This window comes from Triturus cristatus, chromosome 3_2 (assembly GCF_964204655.1).
Source record: "Triturus cristatus chromosome 3_2, aTriCri1.1, whole genome shotgun sequence".
NCBI classification, from domain to species: Eukaryota; Metazoa; Chordata; class Amphibia; order Caudata; family Salamandridae; genus Triturus; species Triturus cristatus.
The window spans coordinates 502,779,193-502,798,866 of record NC_140584.1 but is presented as its reverse complement, the minus strand read 5'-3'; positions in this window follow the sequence as shown (position 1 = coordinate 502,798,866).

Genomic DNA, 19,674 nt, shown 5'->3' with positions numbered 1-19,674 from the left:
CTGCTGCCTTTGGCCTACACTGTGGTTAGCAGGGCTGACAATTCAGATAGATTCGCAATTGCAGATGACGCAGTCCAGTAGGCAACAGACATTGCATCCAGTGCGCCCGCCCGGATCAAGCATCATCGCTGGCTGTGCACATGCTGAGTGCTTCAAGTACCATTAACTCTGTGTAGCTCATGTCAATGCCACATGGCTGTGGGCCCTTGCTGACCGCTGCCTCCGGCCAACATTGCGCTCAGCAGGGTTCACAATTCAAGATTAGTGCCAATGTAAATTGTATAAGAGAGTATAACCGGTTAAGAAGACCAAATGCTCCCAATCTGTGCACCTCAAGTCAATGTCACATGGCTGTGGGCCCTTGCTGACTGCTGCCTCTGGCCTACACTGCGGTCAGCAGGGCTCACAATTAAAATTGAGTCTTGATTCATTAATTGCAGAGTCCAGTAGGCAACAGACATTGCTTCCAATGTGGCCCGTACGGACCACACATCATCGCCGGCTGTGCATACGCTGAGTGCTTCATGTGCCACTTACTGTGCAGCTCAACTCTATGCCACATGTCTGTGAGCCCATGCTGACCACTGCCTCTGGCCTAAACTGTGGTCAGCAGGGCTCACAATTCAAATTCAGTCTTGATTCATTAATTTCAGAGTCCAGTAGGCAACTAACTATAACGTCCCTGAAACCTACACATTTCGACAATGTATTCCATACATGTTTCATCTTTTGTTCCATACGCCTACACTGCAGTCAGCAGAGCTCACAATTTGAATTGAGTCTTGATTTATTAATTGCAGAGAGAATTGTACTCTATGTCCTCGGATTTTGTCAAGAGGAAGTGACAAATAGCATTCCTCGATGTCTGTGCTGACTACTGCCTTCCATCTACACTGCGGACAGCAGGGCTCACAATTCAGATCGAGTCGGGATTGCAGATGACTCATTTCAGTAGGCAACAGACATTGCTCCCACTGCGGCCTGCCCGCACTACGCATCATCGCTGGCTGCGCACACGCTGAATGCTTCTGATGGCACTAACTCAGTACACCACAAGTCACCACCACGTGGCCTTATTGACGCAGAATTCATTAGGCAAAAGACATTGCTCCCAGTGCAGCCCGCCCGAATTACGTATCATCGCTGGCTGCGCACACAGTGACCACCACTGTTGCCACTAACTCAGTGCACCACAAGTCAACACCACGTGGTTGTAGGCCCTTGCTGACTGCTGCCTCCGGCCTACACTGCGGTCAGCAGGTCTCACACATATCCAATCCAATCCTGTCCTGCAAGGACATTCCATCATCGCTGGCTGCGCACACGCTGAGCTCCTCAGGTGCCACTAACTCGGTGCATCAAAACTCATGGACCCTTTATGATTGAATTTTGTGCTGTAGACACCGGACGCAACAATGTCACCTCATGCAGCAGGAATATCCCGAAGGGACATTAACAATTTCTTCACATCAGCACGCTCATCTCTGGTGCCCCTCCCTCAGTGCACCACAGTCATGGACCCTTTACGATACAATCTTTTCTATGTGATTTAAGACCTGGTACCCCTATCTTAGTGCACCACAAGTCATGGACCCTTTATGATTGAATCTCTGTGTGTGATCCGATTATCACTGTTGTAGTTGTTGCCAGCACCAACCATTCCCTGAGGGCTGGCTTACACTCACCCCACACGCATCCAGCACAGACGTCACTGGACATGTGACCCTGGTAATAAAAAGGGGCCGAGCGCACGTGCCCGTAACCAGTTCCACTATCTATCTAACTGTGTCCGTGTGTTCATTATGTATGCATGATGGCTCTGGTCCCCACCACATTACATTGTGCTGTTGACTGCGCACGCAACCATGTTACCTCTGGCAGTGGGGAAGACCTTGGTTATATAACTTTGTCTGGGTCATTCTATGAGTACATGGGTAGCGACTGGATGATTGGAGTACTGCAAGGAGAGAGTATAGTGAATTTATAAGTGCTTGGGGATTGGCGGAGTGATTGAATAAGTACATATGTTGGCAGAGCCTAACTCCCGAGCACGAGCTTGGCTCTAATTGGCTGCCAACCAGTGGCAACCCCGGTGGAGAGTCAGGATTGCAAACCAAGCCTCAGGAAAGGCCCAGAATCCTGCCTGCAAGATATTCCCAGCCCCACAGCTGGATCATTGACATAGGGCGGATAGAATCTACTGAATTCTGTAAGCGTAAGCGGAGTGGGCAGAGCCGGCGAACACCAGTCAGGGGCACAACTAGAGACAAATTTCGGGGGAGGCTGATACAAATTTTGGGGGGGGCTAATTCTTCCAGTCATAGGCAGAATGGAGATGCAGGGGCTCTAAGAAGAGGTGAAATCACCACAAAGCCTCATTTACAGGTAAATGGTCTGAATTACTCGGGTTTTGCACACTAGGCGGCAGCGCTGAGAGCCGCGCACCCAGCGTGTTCACACTAGGGGTCGCGCTGAGAGCCGCGCACCCAGTGCGTTCACACTAGGGGGCCACGCTGAACGCTGCGTTTGGATCGCCTCTCCAAACTTTTCTAAGAAAAAAATAGTCCACTTCCATTAATTTAAATTCGCCCTGAGGACCCCATCCCCCGGGGCATGCCCAATTCTTGAATGTATTTATTAATCATTAGGCTGCATGGTCCCCCTTCCCTTGTCCACTTCTGACCCGGGGATCCCATCCCGGAACCTAGCCCACCCGGGGGCTCATTTAAATGAAGTGGGGGAGCCCTGCCGTATTTTTTAAAAAACTAAAATTGTCTGGCATTCTGACGTTTACAAAAAAAAAGTGTGTCTGGGGGTCCTTGTGGGACTCCCTGAGCAGGCCTAGGGGGTCAGGGTATTTCTGCCTTGCCCCCTTTTCTTCTTTTTTATCTTTTTTTGACTGTTTTCTTCTGACTCGGTTCTACTGTGTCACAAAATGGCTGCCAACACTTCCTGGTTTGGAACACCCAATCAGTGAAGCTCGTGGGCATGGCAGCCAATCACAGTGAGGCGTGTGGTCGGGAGGGTGCGCAAACCCACCGCTGCCTCACATTTCAAAACTTTTATTTTTTTAATTTCTCAGCAACTACTGAATGGATTTACACCATTTACAAAAAAAGTCACTTTCTGACTCAAGCGCTACCTTTTTGCCAAATTTCGTGTAATTCTGCTCAGTAGTTCGGGCTGTAGCCTTGGCTATAGTTTCCCATGGGAAATTGATTTTTTGACTTTTATTTTTGTAATTTCTCAGCAACTACTGAACGGATTTACACCATTTAAAAAAAGGTCGCTTTCTGAACCAAGCTCTACCTTTTTGCCAAATTTGGTGTAATTCCGTTAAGCAGTTCGGGCTGTAGCCTGTAATAAAATTTCCTATGGAAATTAACATGGAGAAAACACTTTTTGCGACCCCCTTTTCTCTCAGCCCCCCTTGACGAATCACCCCCAAACTTACAGGATAGGAGCTAACCTGGATAGACCTTTTTTTAGAGAATTTCACGAACATTCGTCAAACGACGCCTGAGTTATTAGCAACTCAAAAAATGCTTTACCGATGGAAACTAGGTTCTAACTATAACTACCTAGTAGGTAGTTATAGTTAGAACCTATAACTATAACTACCCTAGTAGGTAATATATATCTATACATATATATATATATATTCACTGAAAAAACCATAGGTTTCAGGGGTGTTATAGTTAGCTGGACTTTTCACTTGTACAAAACCATTGAAATTCCCCCGTTATAGTTAGTTCAGCTAACTATAACTCGCGCGCCCGCAATGCACTGCTGATGACGTCACATATTACATCACTCATGACATGGTCAGTGACATCACTCATGACATCACTGATGACATCTCAAATGACATCACTGATGACATCACTGATGACATCATCCAGTGAATGTGTGTTATTCTGAAAATTAAATATGTTTTATATATGTATATCTCAAGGTCGATGGAAGAATAAATGGGTATATAAGTGTCTAAATGGATGATTTGTTTTTGAAAAATTGATTGTGTAACTGACTGATTAAGTGTATCATAGTGAATACATGGCTTAGTGAGTAATGTTTAAATATGTAAATATCTGTATCAGTCTCTCACTTTGTGTATAAGTGGCTGCATGGGTTGGTGAGTAGCTACATGGGTGTCTATATAGGTTATTAGTTGGTTTTTTGAGTATCAGTCTGAGTGTCTGTATGGTTCGGTGGGGGGTATTACGTAGTGCATAGGTGCATGAATGAGTGACTCACTGTTTGTATGTGTTGAACACAGTATGTGTGCAGGACTGTATGGGTGGATGAGTGTGTGTATGGGTGTGTTAGTGAGTGAATGACTGTCTCAATAGTGTCTTTATGAGTAACTACATATGTTTTAAACTAGTATATGTGACTATTGGTGTATATATGTGAGTATATGTGAGAGTGAGAGATTGAAAGAGTTCCTGTATGAATAAGTATGTGTTTCTATAAGTGATTGTTTAAAAGACTAAGTATGTGTAAGTTTCCGTAGAAGTAAGTGTGGTGGTGTGTGTATAACTGTATATGCAAGTAAATGTATGTTTGATTCTTTATTAGCATGAGTGACTATGTGTGTGAGTAACTATGGATGAGTGGCATTGTGTAACAGGATGTATAGGTGTATGAGTACATATGATGAGTGAGTACATGTATGAGTGACTGTATTGGACTGTTGGTGAATGAGTGGATGTGTATGTGGATCTTAGAATTACTGAAGAGGTTGTTGTAACTGGTATTGGTATGTCCATTGTTTTGAAAATTTTAGTCTCTATTTTTGAATGTGTGTATCAAAGGTTATATTAGGGTGAGAGGAGGTCTGCCACTCTATCACAAGGATGATGTCATCAGTGATGTCATCAGTGATGTCATTTGAGATGTCATCAGTGATGTCATGAGTGATGTCACTGACCATGTCATGAGTGATGTAATATGTGACGTCATCAGCAGTGCATTGCGGGCGCGCGAGTTATAGTTAGCTGAACTAACTATAACGGGGGAATTTCAATGGTTTTGTACAAGTGAAAAGTCCAGCTAACTATAACACCCCTGAAACCTATGGTTTTTTCAGTGAATTTCTGAGGTTTTTTAAATGCTAATTCCTAACTATAACGTGCCTGAAACCTATGGTTTTTTCTGTTAATTTCAAAGGTTTTTTAAATGCTAATTTCTAACTATGCCTACAGAGATAGGACATGTGAAGAAAGAAGAAAAAATGCACAGAAAGAAACAAAAGAAGTGCAGAAAGAAGCAACAGAAGTCCTCAAATACGAAGATAAGTGCAGGAAGAAGGATAACGTGCGAAAAGAACAAAAAGAAGAGCAGAAAGAAGCCTTGTTGCAAAATCATCCTGTACCCTCAACTTTTTCAGACGGATACTGGTGGTAACTGAGTCTGACTAACCAGTCCTAGAGCCAGTGCTATGTTAAAAGACACTTAGAATACAGTGAAAACACCTACATACACTAGGGAACATTATGCGTTGGGGTCCCCCTGTGATTAGCCTTACCTCCTCTATAAGCCCCTAGTATATAATAGGGCATGGGGATTAAAACTACCTCTTAAAACAGGCCACAGGGCGTTTTTGCACACGTTAACTCAGGCCCCGTCCCCTCCTTTCACCATTGTGTAAACACGCCCTGTGTCCGTTTTTAGTTGGGAGATTAAGTTCATTTGAGTCCTGAGGGTCCCTAGGGTCCAACTAGCTCACTAGGTACCTCCAGTAAGTGCCACAGAGCTGCGTTGCAGAGAGGTGTAAAAAGTGGCACGGCCTGGACCACCTCTCTGCAATGCAGCTCAGTGGCGCTTACTGGAAGCACTTGGTGGGCTAGTTAGCCCCCAGGGGCCCTCAGTATTGAAGGGAAATTATATCCCCAATTTAAAACTTGCCATGGTGCGTGTTTGCACACGTCACCTCAGGCCCCGTCCCCTCCCTTCACCACTGTGTAAACGCGCCCTGTGGCTGTTCTAAGTTGAGAGATTAAGTCCCCTTGAATCCTAAGGGTCCCTAGGGTCACACTAGACCACTAGGTACCTCCAGTAAGAGCCACAGAGCTGCGTTGCAGAGAGGTGTAAAAAGGGGCTTGGCCTCAGAACACCTGTCTGCAGCGCAGCTCCCTGGCGCATACTGGAGATGCCTGTTGGGGGCGCGTTTGCAGAGTGCTGCATGGAGGGGGCATGGCCTCCGGCACGATGCCAGTCTTTTATTTATTTTATTTTTTTAAGAAGGGGGGCTGTGTGGTTCCCCTTCTTATTCTAATTTATTGGCCCTGATGACCCCATCCCCCAGGGCCTGTTTCCTAATTATATTTTTTTGACCCCAATCCCCAGGGCCGGCCACTGTTTTTTATTATTTTTAAAAAATATATATTTATAGACACACCTAGGACATGCTGGACAAACCGTACGTACCTATCACCATGACGATTTGCGTGATATTCATTAAAAGGCGACTATGCATGCAATTAATCCACGTGGAATGTATTTACACCACTAGTGAAGCTCTGACATGTCTGATGCTCTACCGTGCCTAATCCCGGTAGACACCCTTGTCGTTTATTTATACAAACATGGGTAGCTATTGACGGGCACATTTAATACACATGCACACCAAGCCATTCAAAGGGGATTCGACAAAAATTCGACCAAAACTATGCAAGAAACCCCCCTCACCGTTAATAAAACACACATCCACTGCCGGATGTGTAATACTTTTTATTTTACTCTCTGGAAAGGGGACGAACATCACTTGCGAGTCACAGCGCGCTCCTGACAGAGCCCAATGCTGTGTTACACCCACCATTGCCTGCCGAGTGCCACACACCTCTGTATTGTATTCCACTAGCTAGTGCATATGCTATGACACTCTCTAGCCCATGTGCACTGTAACACCACCCCGTGAAAATGTCATGCCACACTTGTCTTCGCACGGGTTATATTGCCCCATCTAACGTGCCTTCCTCGATGCCTATGTTATAACGCAGAGTGCTATGCCATACATATTACAATTTGGGATCCATATCTTTGTCACAGTGCATATGCAACGTTACACTCCCCAGCACATATTTTATATTACAACTTTAGAGACTAGTTAGGTTACACAACACTGCCCTGTGCATATTACACTCCAAGGCGCATATCGCATAGCACACGCTAGTGCCTGTGCTATCTCGCGCTCTCCAATGAATCTGTCATTGCGCACAATGTATTGCATATTATATTTCACGCCTGGTTCATCTTATATCACACTTTTTGGTGCATAGTTTATACCATACACTATATCTAGTTTTCATTTTCAATCGTGCTCTCAGGACTATGTTCTATATAACACTGTGTTCACCTACCCTTTTCACGGGCATTACATTTTGTGATAGGGGGTGGAGGGTCAGGGGGTGTTTTTGCCAAGTGAGCCCGGAGTCACAGTCACTAACGTCTTCTTCTTCCTGAATAAAAGTGAGATTATGCTGCATACTTGTTCATATTTTAAGTAGTTTGCACAGACAAAATGTTTTAAAAACAATAAAGTTTCTAATACCCGCCTTCTCTGAACAGTTAGCTTGCTGCCCCATCCCCCTCCTCCCTATCCTCTGTTGTGTGAATCCATGGACTAGCCTCCTCCCTCCTGCCATGCATGGTCTGATGTGCTGCCACTGCCCTCAATTTAGTATGATGTACCAGTCCACTCCTCCTGCCCTCCATTGCCCAATTCTATGCCCCATCATTGACCTCCTGCTTAAACTCTGTGCTTAGCTTGCTGCCCCTATTCTCCTTCCCCCTGCCCTCCGATGTCTTTGTGCATGCCCCTGCTCCATCCTTTTTGCCCACCATGTCCCATGGACCTGCCACTCCTATCTACTCTGAGTGTTCTGTTGAGCTGCCACTCCCCTCCCACCTGCCTAGCATTGTCAGATGACTGTAACCTGTCCCTGCCACCTCCACCCTGCCTGTCCACATGCCATGCCTCTATCCTCTTCCTCCTGTCCTACATGGTCCATTGTACTGCCACACCCTTCTGCCCTCCCTGGTCTGTTGTGCTGCAACTGCTCCTCCTGCCTGCCCCGTGTGGTCTGTTGTGAGGCCCCTTCCCCTGAACTTTCTTGTCTGTGCACAGGTCCTGACCCTCCCTTCTATCCTCCATCGTCCTTTGTGCATGCCCCTGCACCCTCCTTCTTGCCCATCATAGCCATTGTGCTGCCACTAACCCTCCCACTTGCCATGCATGGTCTTCTGTGCTGCCATGGCCCCTCCCACCTTCCCTGTGTGGTCAGTTAGCTGCCCCTGACCCCCTCCCACCTTCCCTCCATGGTCTGTGTGTATGCCATCACAGTCTCAATGTTGCTCTTCATGTTGTGTCTTGCTTCTAGTGCCCATCCTGCCTGACCTCCATGGCCATCTTGCTGCTCCTGCCCTGCCCCCTTGCCCCCAGCCCTCTGTTTACATGTGCAGACCCCTACTCCCTCCCTCCTGGCTTGTCTGTTCCATTGTAATGCCCCTGATCCGTCCCTCCTGCCCTTTATGGTCTGTTATGCTGCAGCCTTCTCTCCTGTCTGTCCATTATGGTCAGCTAGCTACCATTGCCTCTTGCCCCTCTGTTCTCTGTTGTCCATGTGCATGGTCCTGTCCCCTCCCTCTTGCTTTCTATGGATTGTTGTGCTGCACTCCCGTCCTGCATGCCCTGTGTGGTGTATTGTGCTGCTGCAAACCCTGATGCCTGCCCTGCAGGGTCAGTTTGGTGCACCTCTCCATGTCTCTCCTGTCCTCTGTTATCCAAGTCCATGTCCCTATCCCATTTCCTTCCATGATCCAATGTACCATACTTGCGAACATTTTGAACTTGGTAAGAGGGAGATTTTGAAAAAAAACTGGGGTATTGATTTTCCCCTTTGAGTTACATTGAAAAAGAGGATATTGTAGACAGGAGACAGATCAAATAAAGCCCATTTGAGCTTAAAAACATTGGACGTTTCCTGGCTGAATCGGGTCTGTTGGCATGTATGGTTGTACTACCATTGCCTCTTCCTTCTGCCCACAATGGTCTATTACATTGCCACAGCCTTGAAGGAGGGTAGATTTTGTATCACAGGGGGCCCCTGGCCCGTTCTGTCCACACCTGAAGTATGAGACCCTTGTCCTTGCCCTGCCAGCCGCATTTGTAGGCCGTATTAAATTGACCAGCGGGTCCTGTGTTGCTATATAATTATCCTGAGACATCCTTACCACTCAGCCAGCATAAAACCCCTGTGTAGGCCCTTCTGTTCAATATGTAGGCCTCTTTGTTAAATTGACCATAGCTCTGCAATTTTAGTGTATAGCAGTCTGAAGGCAGGTCTGCGAGGCCTTCTGCTCCAAACTAGTAGCCCCCACCCTACCCGAGTGCTCCGTGCTCGGTATCAAAGTTCAACATCCCCCTGAAGCTGTCGACATACAGTAGGCTGCATCCTGGACTGGTACTTGCTTCCTGGGCAGGTTTCCCGCTTTTAAGGAAGTGGCAACCGCAGAGCGTCAAGTTAGGAGAACTGAGGAGATTTTATACATGAATATATTGAATTCCTGTACAATACCCATTATTTTCTGCTTGCTCTATGGAACTTACGATAAGCGATTGGCCTGAGAGACTGACCTTTTCACCCAGTCCATTGTCAGCATTAAGTGGGTAAATGACGAAATGTCTGGTAAAATCTGCAGACGAAGCTTTTGGGTAGCATACGTAGGTAGATGTAGCGTGCAAAGGAGCCCACAAAATGATATAAAAAGGGAGCACCCACAGATATCGACGGACAACCTCGCCGTCTGTATGTAGGTTAACAGGCTGTGCAGGTTTTCCCCAAGAACTGGGAGCTCTTGTCTTCCTTTGCTTAAAATGTCTTGCTCGGCTCTGCTTGAAGTATCTTATTCTATTTTACCTATATGAAATGTCATGTTATGTTTAACCATTGTTCTCTTTACTTTTGCATTTAAAAGATGTTGTATTGTAATTGCAGGAATGCTTGCTCTAAGAGTAAATGTGAGTGTCCCTAGGTAACATTTTCCTTGGTGTAACTTGTTTCTCATGATGCATTTATAGATGTGTTTTCTCTCTTTCTCTGTCAGTCCATTAATTGAGATACAGAGAATATCATGACAGCTGTATGATTATCTGGATTCTGTATTTTGTACTTTAGGTCTCTATTCTGCGGTTTCTTTGAAGTTGCATCTTCTCATTAAACTGCCATTGTATTCTGCCTCCAATTCCATGTCTCATATGTCTGTTTTCTTCATTTTTGGAGCAAGCGTTCCTAGGCACCCCGGCTCAAATTAAGGTGCCCCTTTTGTCCCTGACTCACTCTCCTGCTCAGTTCTGTGGTGGCTCCCGGGGCTCTGGGGACCGCCCCTAGCTTCCTTGACCCGTAATAGATCTTCCCTCCAACAGCCTCTCTTGCAAGTCCTGTATTGTTGATTTGTTGCCCCTGCCCCCCTTTCCACTGCCCTCCATAGTCTGTTGTGCTTCCACGGCCCTTCCTGCCTGCTCAGTGTGGTTAAATTGTTGCCTTTGCACCCTCCTACCTGCCTTCAATTTTCAGAGTCCGTGCCCCTGGCCTCTGCCTCTCAACAGTATCCTAATGAACAACTAGATTGCTAACATTCTATATTTATTACAAAAGTGTGGAGCGCCTGACATTATCTTGATGTAATCAAAACTGTAATACCTAGAGCATTCCTTTAGAAATTACATATATGAGAGGGTCTTATTGGCATCAAAATTATGGTTAGTGCTCTAAAAGACTAAAATAAGGACATATTTTCTGAGTTTTCAAATAGCGACAAAGCACTTTTAAATTATTTGTTATCTTTATGTTTTTTTATCTAGTTGACAACTTGATTAAATGTTGCACTTAGGGGAGAGGATGTGGTGTTACTTCCAGAACTGCAGACTTTGCAACTGGGGAACCAGGTTGAAGTTTCTGCTTCAGCTCGACATTCTGTGATTCTGGTCAAATCACTTAGTCTCCCCATGTCTACAACCAAAATGAATTTGTTCTTGTGTGATGTAACCAATGCTCATGTAAAGCACTCCAATACCTGACAAGTCTGCACTATATAACACTGCAAAAACACAAAATAATAAGTGTTTTGCACACTTCTGTCATTGGGCTATATTTGGGCTATATCTGGGTGATTTTGGGCTACATTTGGGCTCTTTTGTCTCCGGTGGCCATCTTGGGAGATTTATTTGTTATGAAGTTTCCTAATTTCCTCATGTACTGCAGTCTCCTCAGTCGGAAATGCTTTCAGTTTTTTACTTTGATTCCATCATGAAGGTATTCAGATATGTCACACATTTGCCATGAATTCTGAATGTTAGCACTCTAGTTGCTCATTAGATCACTGTAGTAAAACTACTGCTCACCATGGAAGTCTGCTCCTGGTATTAAAAGTGCATGTTTCAGTCTGCATGTCAGAATTTTTTAATGAAATAGAAGAGGATTTGAGAAGTCACTCAAAATGTGCCCTCATTTTCTTTCTTCAGCATTAATCATAATTTCTATGGCAAAATGAACCCCCTCATTGTGTTCCTTTTTAAATTAAATGTTTTAAGTGTTACCAGTTTATTCCAATCAAGATGGCTTCAGGTGTGCCATACTTTTGTCATAATGAAGACAGTAAGTGCTCTAGTTGTTTTTAAGAACATTCTTGGACATTCTGTCATTGGGCTATACTTGGGCTACATCTGGGTGATATTTGGGCTACATTTGGGCTCTTTTGTCTCTGGTGGCCATCTTGGGAGACTTATTTGTTATGAAGTTTCCTAAATTCCTCATTTACTGCAGTCTCCTCAGTAGGAAATACTTTCAGTTTTTTACTTTGATTCCATCAAGAAGGCATTCAAATGTGTCACACATTTGCCATAAAATCAGAATGTTAGCACTCTTTTTGCTCATTAGATCACTGTAGTAAAGCTACTGCTCACCAGGGAAAACTGCTGCTGGTATTGAAAGTGCATGTTTCAGTCTGCATGCCAGGATTTGAGAAGTCACTCAAAATGTGCCCTAATTTTTCTTTATGCAGCACTAATCATACTTTTTATGGAAAAATGAACCACCTCATTTTGTTCCTTTTTAAATTAAATGTTTTAAGAGTTACCACTTTAATCCAAGCAAGATGGCTTCAGGTGTGCCATACATTTATCATAAGTAGGACGGTTAGCGCTCTAGTAGTTCTTTGGAACACTCTGGAAAGCTGCAGTAGAACACAAAGGAATCAACTGACAGTCTCTGCCCTTGTTGGATGTACATGTTTTACTGAGAATGTCAGACTTCATTCTCACATGACTGAGAAAGATAATGTGAATTTACAGAAAATAAGCTCTCAGTTTAGCTTATAGATCACCTTCCAAACCTCTGTGGTAAAAGCATGAGAAAATATTTTTCTCTCAATCATGATATCCCAGCAGAAGGCTTTTTCACATGGTGAAATCACCTTAGAACATACCACAATTCCTAAAATGAGTATGGTACCATCAACAAATGATTTATAATGTAACTAAAGTCTTAAAATCTTCTATTAACTGCAATTCTTTTTAATGAGGTGCTATCATGTATATTGGTCCCAAGATGGCTGCCAACACTTCTTGGATGAAGTGCTGACAGCCAATCAGATCTCAGGATGAGATGTGTGGTTAGGCTCCGCCCACATATATATATTGATTTAAATGCTATTTTCTCAGGAACTACTGAACAGATTTACACCAGACCTACAAAAGGCACTTCCTTGACCTGAGGACCACCTCTCTGCCAAATTTCAAGTAACTCTGTTCAGCCGTTCGGGCTGTAGCTGTGTCTAAAGGTCCTATGGAAAAATGCATGGGAAAAACGCGTTTTGGGACCCCCCTTTTTTCTCAGCCCCCGCTTGACGAATCCCCCCGAGACTTTCCGGGTAGGAGCGGAGCGTAGCGCCCCACCTATTTTGAAAATTTCGCGAGGATTCATCGACCGGCGCCAAAGTTATTCCAAATAGAATGTTGCGGATTTCCTATGGAAACAGGGTCCTAACTATAACTATCTACTGGCGACCGCCAGTAGATAATATATATATATATATATATATATATATATATATATATATATATATATATATATATATATATATATATATATATATATATATATATATATATATATATATATATATATGTATAGATATATATGGGAAAAGCCCTGCCGCAAGAGGAACCGGACTGCGTTGGAGTCACATGTCTACCAGCGCGAAAGGCAGGAGGTTGTTTTTAGAAGTTCTAAGGTGCAGCGAGCTGTGAGTATGGCTCTTTCCAGGCCCACTGTGGTTTTTAATGTTTAACACTTTTGCAACGTGGAGCAGCTCACTGGAGTTTGATTTTGGCCCTACAGACACCATCAGGCTCAGCGAGAGCCGACGCCCACTGGAGCGGGTGGTTGATAGGATAAGTACTGCCAGGTGCGACACGCTGTTTGAATGGACTGCCTCTGAAGAAATGCTGCATAGCATGAAACGCGTCAGGCGGCTTTATTATTTGGCAAGACTTGTCTCCACTGTGCTGCAGCTTCTATAATTAAAACACAAGATTCACCTACCTGTGTGCGGCTCTCCATAATGGGAAAACTTGGATGTTGGATATATATATATATATATATATATATCATTCAGGGAGAAGAAATCTGTTTACTCACAGTATTTTCTCTATGTCCATTACGTTGATTGACATGTTTGGTTGGTGCCAAATGTGTGCTTTTAAATTGCATCTTTTAGCTTCCCATTTGTTAAGTGAGGAAGGACACAGTCCAGTGTCCGAAACGCATCTGAGGCAAGCACCTTTCCATTGACAGCAGCAATAAATTGAATCTGGCATTGGCTATTTCTGTGTCCGTGATCCTGTTTGTGCTAGGACGCACTAGGGAAAAGTGGAGTGGCTATATATATATATATATATATATATATATATATATATATATATATATAGATAGATAGATAGATATATATATATATTATCTACTGGCGGTCGCCAGTAGATAGTTATAGTTAGGACCGTGTTTCCATAGGAAATCCGCAACATTCTATTTGGAATAACTTTGGCGCCAATTGACGAATCGTCGCGAAATTTTCAAAATAGGTGGGGCGCTCCGCTCCGCTCCTTCTCTGAAAGTCTCTGGGGGATTCGTCAAGCGGGGGCTGAGAAAAAGGGGGGTCCCAAAACACGTTTTCCCCATGCATGTTTCCATAGGAGCTTTAGTCCAAGCTACAGCCCGAACGGCTGAACAGAATTACTTGAAATTTGGCAGAGAGGTAGTCCTCAGTTCAGGGATGTGCCTTTTGCAGGTCTTGTGTAAATCTGTTCATTAGTTCCTGAGAAAATTGCAGTTAAAAGCATATATATCTATAGGCGCGCACCGTGAGCTTACCGTACGCGCACGGTGACGTGCGCGAGCGCAATTCTAATTGGTTGTTAGATGTCAGTAATCATTCTAATCGGTCGAAATCAGGAAGTGTCGGCCGCCATTTTGTCTCTCGCAGTCTGAGGCAATGAAAAACAAAGGGGGAAAAAGTGAGAAGGGGGCAGGATGGACAGGTCCTGACCCCCTAGCCTTTGTCAGGGGGTCACTGAAGGACCCCCCAAGGGTAAAAAAAAAATATTTTTTTTGCGAAAAATCACGGGGTGCGCGCACCGTACGCGCACGGCACGAACAACGCATTGTGGGTGCTTGGTGCGCGAAGCGCACCAAGTGCCCACAGCGCGCGCACGGTGCGTGAAGTGCACCGTGCGCGTACGGTACGCGCACGGTGAAATTTTTTTTAAAAAATACATAACTTAGCATTTAAAAAACCGTACAAATTCACTGAAAAAACCATAGGTTTCACACATGTTATAGTTAGCTGGACATTTCACTCGTGAAAAACCATTGAAATTCCCCCGTTATAGTTAGTGCAGGCAACTATAACTCACGCGACCGCAATCCTCTGCTGATGACGTCAGATATTACATCACTGATGACATATGTGTCTTTCTGAAAAAAAAATATTTGTAATATATGTATAGCTAAAAATTAATGGAAGAAGACATGGGTAAATAAGTGTCTAAATACAGTGATGTAATATCTGACGTCATCAGCAGAGGATTGCGGTCGCGTGAGTTATAGTTGCCTGCACTAACTATAACGGGAGAATTTCAATGGTTTTTCACGAGTGAAATGTCCAGCTAACTATAACATGTGTGAAACCTATGGTTTTTTCAGTGAATATATATATATATATATAGATATATAGTTCCACAAGACGCTCCTTCCGACAGCTCGGGACCCAAGAAAGGTGGCGCACACTCCGGCGGAGCACGCCGGTAATCCAATCCGGACAAGAAACAACAATGACGTGCGCTCTCAGTCAAAAGGGAATCACACAGAAATCCAGGGAATAATGGGTGTCTAAATCACAACGCGTTTCAGCTTACATTAAGGCCTTTTGACTGAGAGCGCACGTCATTGTTGTTTCTTGTCTGGATATATATATATATATATATATATATATATATATATATATATATATATATATATATATATATATATATATATATATATATATATATTATCTACTGGCGGTCGCCAGTAGATAGTTATAGTTAGGACCGTGTTTCCATAGGAAATCCGCAACATTCTATTTGGAATAACTTTGGCGCCGGTTGACGAATCCTCGCTTCTACCCTGAAAGTCTCGGGGGGATTCGTCAAGCGGGGGCTGAGAAAAAAGGGGGGTCCCAAAACGCATTTTCCCCATGCAATTTTCCATAGGGACCTTTAGTCCAAGGTACAGCCCGAATATATATATATATATATGTGTGTGTATTACCTACTGGCGGTCGCCAGTAGGTAGTTATAGTTAGGACCACGTTTCCATAGGAAATCCGCAACATTCTATTTTGAATAACTTCGGCGCCGGTTGACGAATCCTCGCAAATTTTTCAAAATAGGTGGGGCGCTACGCTCCGCTCCTACCCTGAAAGTCTCGGGGGGATTCGTCAAGCGGGGGCTGAGATAAAAGGGGGGTCCCAAAATGCGTTTTTCCCATGCATTTTTCCATAGGACCTTTAGACACAGCTACAGCCCGAACGGCTGAACAGAATTACTTGAAATTTGGCAGAGAGGTAGTCCTCAGGTCAAGGAAGTGCCTTTTGTAGGTTTGGTGTAAATCTGTTCAGTAGATTCTGAGAAAATAGCCTTTAAATCAATATATATATCTGAGCCAGCTTACGGTGCGCGTACGGTGCGCTTACCGTACGCGTACGGTGACGTGCGCGAGCGCGATTCTGATTGGCCCTTAGATCTTAGTAAACATTCGAATCGGTCGAAACCAGGAAGCGGCGGCCGCCATTTTCTCTCTCGCACTGTGACAGGGGGTTGAAAAACAAAGTGCAAAAACATGTAAAGGGGCTGTTTACACAGCTCCCAAGCACCTAGCCATGTCGAGGGAGTCCCCAACGATCCCCCATGTGAAAAAAGGCAATTTTAATTTTTCCGAAAATTTCGCCGATTACGCTTACCGTACGCGTACGGTAAGAAATAATAATAAAAAAAAAAATATCCACATTCTCTCCACCCCGTGGGCAAAAGGTGCCCGAAGGGCACCTTTTGTGCATGGCTTTTCAGAGCTAAACAAAACATATATTTTACCTGTCACAACGATGCTCATCATATGTCCTCCATGTGCGCACGGTGCGCGAAGCGCATCGTGCGTTCATGGCCCATCTAGCGTAACGTGGGCACGCGGTGCGCGAAGCGCACCGCGTGCTCACTGCGCGCGCACGGTGCGCGAAGCGCACCGTGCGCGCACGGAACGAACTGCGTTAAGTGGGCGCGCACGCCACAAATGGCGTAAAGTAACTTAGCATTTAAAAAACCGTACAAATTCACTGAAAAAACCATAGGTTTCACACACGTTATAGTTAGGAATTAGCATTTAAAAAACCTTGCAAATTCACTGAAAAAACCATAGGTTTCACACATGTTATAGTTAGCTGGACATTTTACTGATAAAAAACCAATGAAATTCCCCCGTTATAGTTACTGTAGGCAACTATAACTCATGCGACCGTAATCCTCTGCTGATGACATATGTGTCTTTATGAAAAAAAAATATTTGTAATATATGTATAGCTAAAATTTAATGGAAGAAGACATGGGCAAATAAGTGTCTAAATACAGTATTAGCATCAGCAGAGGATTACGGTCGCGTGAGTTATAGTTGCCTACAGTAACTATAACGGGGGAATTTCATTGGTTTTTTATCAGTAAAATGTCCAGCTAACTATAACATGTGTGAAACCTATGGTTTTTTCAGTGAATTTGCAAGGTTTTTTAAATGCTAATTCCTAACTATAACGTGTGTGAAACCTATGGTTTTTTCAGTGAATTATATATATATATATATATACACACACACATATTCCCTAAAAAAAAACAAAGATTACACACACCAATTCAGCAGTGATAGTTAAAGTTATCTCAATAAACTACAGTCTTGCATAGCGTACTCCTCCATAGGCTTAGTCAATGCGGCTATATATATATGATGGCTCCAAGTTTTCACCAATGCTTCCGGATGCAGGGACACGTGAGGATAAACTCATGATCAATGTGATTGCTCAATGTTATGAAAGACTAGCACTCAGGAGAGAGTTATCCAATTTATTGGATATGTGTGAATGGTGTATTCAATAAATTGGATAACTCTCTCCCGTGAGTGCTGGTGTTTTATAACATTGGGCAATATCATATTCACTGAAAAACAAAAGGTAACAGGAACAATATAGTTAGGCTCAGACTTAACTCGTACAAAACAAGTGAAACCAGTGAAATTCAGCATTTACAGTTACCTGAGCTTGTTATGTTTCATATAGGTACCCTAATATAGGCCCGGGTAATATCATATGCCTTCACCTACATTATCTCCCTTATACTACACAGTAACAAGACTTTAGGATTGAACCTTTACCTAGTTCTAGTCCTGGGTGCAGAAGGAGGGTTTTTCTTGAAGAATTGCGTCCTAGAACTTCATCAATAGACTCATACAGTATGAATGAATATTCATGAGGGTTCTTGGAAACCAGGCAGGGGCTACACCACCTACCCCACCATATCTACGTACAAGGTTCATCCCATACGTCATCCTCAAATCCAACAATGTCTAATACATGAAACAAGGGACAAAGAAACCCTAGATACTTTTTGTATAAATACAGCACATCTTGCTAGGGTTGGTAGAGGGAACCGAGACTTCCAGGCTGACACACTGACCAGAGACGCTGAGGCTCCTGCATGCAGACGCTTCAGCTGACAGTGATCTAAACATCCCTCATGGGATGTCCTACTCAAGAGCAGGACGGGCTCCTACATTCTCACACTTCAGGTGATGGGGTTTGACTGAATCCTAGAGGGATTCTTGGCTTCACACCTACTCCCATGCAAGGTACACTTAGGTATATCTAGCTAGGCATCGTAGGAGTACGTGCACTTTTATCATGCATTTCTATATTCATGCATGTATTCATGCTTATTGCAAGATGGTAGAACTGTGCTATCCTTTTATTTTTTCACTGCACTGCTAATCATATTTATCTGCTACTGTCTGACGATTATTGTAGCACATCTATTTTACACTAGAAGAACAACTGTGCAATAAATCCTTCTTGTACACGCCCGACTGTTTCTTCTGTGTAACTCTCTGAGACCGAATAAGTGAGCACGAGTGACTGAGCGAAAAGTGGTACATTGTTTCCACGATCCTGAGGGATCAGGGTTGTCATGTGCTAAGGTTTCCAGAAACTATTCTCTCCCTGAAACGAGGAGATTCTAGTGCCACTGTGAGCTAGCTAATGCAAACAGGCTAACATTCTCGGTGGGGGTGCTCAGAGCTAGTCTGCCACCAAACTCACAGTTTATGTTATCCAAAACGTGCAGGTCCTGTATGGGTAATATAGGAACTACACGACAAGCTAACTATGACTCATGCCCTGCAATGCACTGCTTACCTCACATATTATATCACTCATAACATGATCAGTGACATCACTCATTACATCTCAAATGATATCACTGGTGACATGACTGATGAGACCTAAAAATGATATCAAAGTTGATCTCACTGATGACATCCTCCAGTGATTGTGAGTGTTTTCTAAAAATTAACAAAGTAAATGGCTGTGGGAGTGGGTGAGTGAGTGGGTATGTAAGAGGTGTATAGAAGAGTGATTGGGTATGTGACAGACTATATATATACTTGAGTGAGGGGTGTGTGAGTTGTTGTGTGGGTGAAAGACTATGTGTTTCAGTGGGTGTATGAGTAAGTGAATGATTGTGCGAGTATCTGTATGGTATGGGTGAATGAGTTGGTGTGTAAGTGTCTATAATAGTGAATGAAAGGATGACTCAGTGCCTGTATTGGTGTGGGTTCAGATGTGCCAGTGGCTGTAAATGTTGAATGATAGACTATGGGGGTCATTATGATGGCGGGGAACCCGCCACTGCCAGGCTGCCGGTGGCGGGTTCACCGCCATCGTGCGACCATTCTCTATCCACCAGATAAGGATGGCGGGCGGAGTGCTGGCGAATGAAAAGCCCACCCACCAAGGGTCCGACACAGCCAATCATTACGATTG